Source organism: Tiliqua scincoides, chromosome 10 (assembly GCF_035046505.1).
Source record: "Tiliqua scincoides isolate rTilSci1 chromosome 10, rTilSci1.hap2, whole genome shotgun sequence".
NCBI lineage: Eukaryota > Metazoa > Chordata > Lepidosauria > Squamata > Scincidae > Tiliqua > Tiliqua scincoides.
Window position 1 is genome coordinate 5,586,333 of NC_089830.1, and position 4,891 is coordinate 5,591,223.

Genomic DNA, 4,891 nt, shown 5'->3' on the forward strand with positions numbered 1-4,891 from the left:
GTATTCAGTGGCATTGCTAGGGGGGTGAGCGGGGTATGGGCCACACCGGGTGACACGAACAGGGGGGTGACGCCACTACTTGACAAAATTTTTAAAATCTTGGTATTTTTTTAGTATACCATCTTGTTATATATCAATCGATGTGTGATTTCATGCAGAATGCAATGAGGCAAACCGCGTTGAAATATCTCTATTCTATCAAAACCTATAGCTATAAAATAAGTGGGTGACGCCGCTAACAGTGTTGAAGAGCATTTGAGCAAAGACATGCCATTGGCTCATATTTGTCAGCGGACATGCAATGTCCATTGTCCCATGGTCAATAGCAAGTGAAAGGAAGCCTACTTTGCCAAGCATCTCCAGGCAATCCTCTGCCATTGCAGCATGGTGCTTCTTGAGAGAGAAGAAGGCTGCATCATATACTATCCTCCCCACCTGCAGCGCCTAAGCCAGAGGTGGCCAAACTGCAGCTCATGAGCCACATGCAGTTCTTTGACCTATCAAGTGTTGGTTGGCAACCTTCAGTCTCGAAAGACTATGGTATAAGCCTACAGCACCCGGTATTCCCAAGTGGTCTCCCATCCAAGTACTAACCAGGCCTGACCCTGCTTAGCTTCCGAGATCAGACGAGATCGGGCATGTGCAGGGTAACAGTTGCTGTACGGCTCTCAGAAATAACCCTTTTTGCAGCACAATTAATATAACAACCAAATAAAATATTTTCAAGATTTATAATTACTTACTGGGTATAAACTGGGAGCCCACCGGATTAAAACACAAGTTTAATGTTCATGGTGAGTAAATATATTTAAGAATTTAAATGCTTCTTAAGTACTGCAGCTCTTAAGCATCTGAAGTTTATCGCATGTGACTCTGATGTCAAGCAAGTTCGTCCACTCCTGGTCTAAGCTCTCCCCTGGCATTGCTCTAAACCAGGGGTGTCCAAAGTTTTTGGCAGGAGGGCCACATCGTCTCTCTGACACTGTGTCCAACAAATCTCCAGAGGGCCAGAGGCTCATTGGAGACTGGGGGCTCTCTGAGGGCTGCATTGAGAGGCCTTAAGGGCCGCAAGTGGCCCCAGGGCCGGGGTTTGGGCACCCCTGCTCTAAACCTCTGGCTCGTCATCATGCACTGCTCTGGGTCAGTGCTGTAGCATCACACCTGTCTCACCAATGGAGTCTTGTCTGTGGAGAAGCCCCTTATGAATGACTTGCTTGAGCACTGCCAGCCCTTCCACGCAGCCACTGGATGCAGGTTGTATCAGCAGAAGATTGCAAGAGGTCTGGGGGGGGCAGCAGCCTTTGGGTGCCTTTCACCCTCAGTTGGCTGCTGCCACTTCCCTCCAACCTGCTGCCAAGACAAGCTGCAGCAATCTGCTTCTTGCTCACTTGAGCAAGAAGCAGACCATTCCCAGAGGTGTCACTAGGGTTTGAGCCACCCGATGTGAGGACTCATTGTGTCACCCCATGGTGGACCTCCTCCCATACCAGACGATACGGAATAAATTACAATATCATACACGCAGCCTAAATGTCGTGGCATCACTAGGGTTGGTGTCACCCCATTTTATTTATTTAAATATATAACAGTACAAGTCACCCAACAAATCAGTAATCAACAAAAAAAAAAAAGTGGCCAATTCGATGGTACTCACACCGCTGAATAAGAGTGTTATATGAGCTCTGATCCATGGAAACGAGAGCTGACTCATACTAACTCCTCATTGGCTTCCCTGCTGTGTCATAATAGCACCTCATTGGCTCTCAGAACCATCAGTCTCATTGTTCAGTTTTGGACTGAGGAAATTCACTTTTTGTGTCATGGTAGTTACGTTTTCTTTTTCTGGTTATTTGGCTACAGTGTTTTGATACAGTACAGATACTTCAGTGTAGTTTGTTTCATTGCATTCTGCATTAAATTACCCATCGAATGATATATAGCAGGGGTCTCCAAACATTTTGGCCAGAGGGCCGCAACAAATATCTGGCATGGTGTTGGGGGCTGGAAAAAAAATTTAAATATAAAATTTATATAAATAAATTCGAGATGGAACTTAGATGGGCTCATTCCTTCAAACTCTCTGGTCCTTAGAACACCCTCCAGACGCAACCAGAGCACAGTTCCAGTCATGTTTGACCAAGTGGGCCAGAGGCTTTCAGGGGACAAGAGGCTGGCCGCGGGCCGAACAGAGGCTGGCTGCGGGCCGAACAGAGGCTTGCCACGGGCTGCATCTGGCCCCTGGGCCAGGGTTTGGAGACCCCTGATATATAGCATGGTGTTGTTGTTTGAAAATACCAAGATTTTCACAATTTTGGCCAGTAGTGTTCTCTCTCTCTCTCTCTCTCTCTCTCTCTCTCTCTCTCTCTCTCTCACACACACACACACACACACACACACACACACACACACACAGGGCAGTTTCCTCCCAGATTTGACACTGTTTTAAGGAGTGTCTTGTATGCGTTCCTCGGCCCTGCGTATCTGGCTTGCCAGTAGCCAGTATATGGGGTGGTATCCCCAGCACCCCATGCGGGCATCAAATCTGAGTAGATAGGAAAATGTCAGATCCCAGGAAATTTCTGGGCCCCCTCCTTTGGCTCCTGGGCCCCCTTTTTGACCCTGGGCCCTGGTACAAATTACCCCCTTTACCCCCCTCTCCTAGGCCCTGCCCTAAAGAACTCTAAAGGGTTGATTGCCAGATTGCAACCTGGAGATCTGTGCTGTACCTTGACATTCCTCCCTGCCTGGGGGATGAGGCAGCCATGGCTTCTCCTTCCAGTGCCTTGCCCTGTACTTTCTGATTTATCCATGATTCATCCTGAACAGAAGTTCTCTGTTTGCCTGAGAGGCGTAATCCTACTGGGGCTCAGGGTGAACAGAGGGGAAAGGACGCGTGGCCGGCTCTTAGTGGGATGGTTTCTTTTCCCCTGTTGGCAGCCTCCTGTCCCCACTGACTGAAGGTTAATTGAGAGGAAGCCATGGGGTCGGTAGGCCCACCACCAGCCCTGGTCTGCCGACCACAGAAAAGCCACCGGGAAGGTCAACTTCCCCACTGAACGCCAAGTGCTCTCTGGGATGACTTCACCCACAACAACAGGGCTGGAAATTTGGTTCAGCTGCTGTTTTTGCCGGAGACCCATTCAGTGGCGCTCCCAGGAAGCAGAGCGCATGACCCGGAGGAAGCTTCTGATTAAAAATTCATTGCAAATTTCTGGCCCGAAATTCTCAAGAGCACACGCCTCGGTTAAGGTCATGTCGTGGTTCGGCTTTTATTCCTGGATCTCTTCTGCAGCGTGATTGCAGCACAGTGTGAGGGGAGACACGCACAGGCAGAGGACGTTCCCACTCTTGGTTTCTGCTGGTGTCAGATGAGTGGAAGTCAAAAGAAGGGTCATGGGAGATGTGGCCTGGACACAGGACCAGGGGATGGGACACCCCCAACCCTGGCACACACACCCTTCTGCTTGTGAGCGGCCCATTTTAATCTTGAGTTTGTGTGTGTGTGAGTGTGTGTGCTGTTGCAAACAAACCATGAGACAAGTTGTGGCAATGTGGAGGCTCACAGCACCAGCAGAAAGACCTGTACCTGCCAGAGAAAGTAAGAACATAAGAACAGCCCCACTGGCTCAGGCCATAGGCCCATCTAGTCCAGCTTCCTGTATCTCACAGCGGCCCACCAAATGCCCCAGGGAGCACACCAGGTAACAAGAAGACCTGCAAGGCTTCCTGGGAATTGTAGTTAAGAACATAAGAACAGCCCCACTGGATCAGGCCATAGGCCCATCTAGTCCAGCTTCCAGTATCTCATAGCAGCCCACCAAATGCCCCAGGGAGCACACCAGGTAACAAGAGACCTCATCCTGGTGCCCTCCCTTGCATCTGGCCTTCTGACATAGCCCATTTCTAAAATCAGGAGGTTGCGCATACACATCATGGCTTGTAATCCTTGATGGATTTTTCCTCCAGAAACTTGTCCAATCCCCTTTTAAAGGCGTCCAGGCCAGATGCCATCACCACATCCTGTGGCAAGGAGTTCCACAGACTCCTTAAAGTTGGCTCTCCATGGGCTGGCAGAGGGGTGGGAGAGGACGGAACAGAGGTGGGGTGGAGTGTAACAGGTCAGGGGAAGGGCGGGAAGAGGGTGGATCAGACCCAGGAGGGGAGTAGAAATGGCAGCAGAGACCTGCACTGTATCCTGTCCCCCTTCCTGAGCCTGATTTCCCACCATGGGGCTACTCGGATGTGTGCCAGCTATTTTGCTGGTGCAAGCTCAAGTAGCCCCATTGCGGGTGCTGGATCTTACCTAGGCAAGGGAACAAATGTTCCTGCCAAGGGCCTCTGTTCCCACATAGGATGTAGCGGAGGCAGTGGCGTTGCTAGAAGGGTGTGGGCCACACCAGGTGACGTGCATGGAGGGGGGGGGAATGACAGCATTACTGGCCACAGTTTTTTAAATCTTGGTATGTTTGAATAATACCATCATGTCATATATCATTTGATGCATAATTTCATGCAGAATGCAGTGAAACAAACTGTGCTTAAATATCTTTCAGAAGTTCCAGTGTTAGAGCAGGCACGCAGGGCAAATTGCACAAACATTTGTATAGAATCACCCAACTGTAATTTGCAAGATGCCAAGTACGATGCTGGCAACCAGCCACAATCACAGCAAATGCTCCTTCCATCCTAAGTAACAAACCAAATACCCTTCCCTGGTAGAAAACCCATAGCCATCCTGCCCCTCCTCATCCTCTCACTTCCTGGCTTAAAAAGGAAGATAGGAATGGATCAGAAGTGTGGAGGAGAGGAGAATGATGGGCTAGAACATCCCCTCCACTCTAACCCTCCACTCTCCTCTTCTTCATACTTCTGGTCTGTTCCCTTCTTGCTT

The 4,891-nt window shown here is 49.6% G+C and overlaps 1 pseudogene; it reads right to left on the reverse strand.

The window, feature by feature from the left end:
- Nucleotides 1-545: 545 nt before the first annotated feature.
- Nucleotides 546-665, reverse strand: LOC136661771 (5S ribosomal RNA; annotated as a pseudogene).
- Nucleotides 666-4,891: the final 4,226 nt, after the last annotated feature.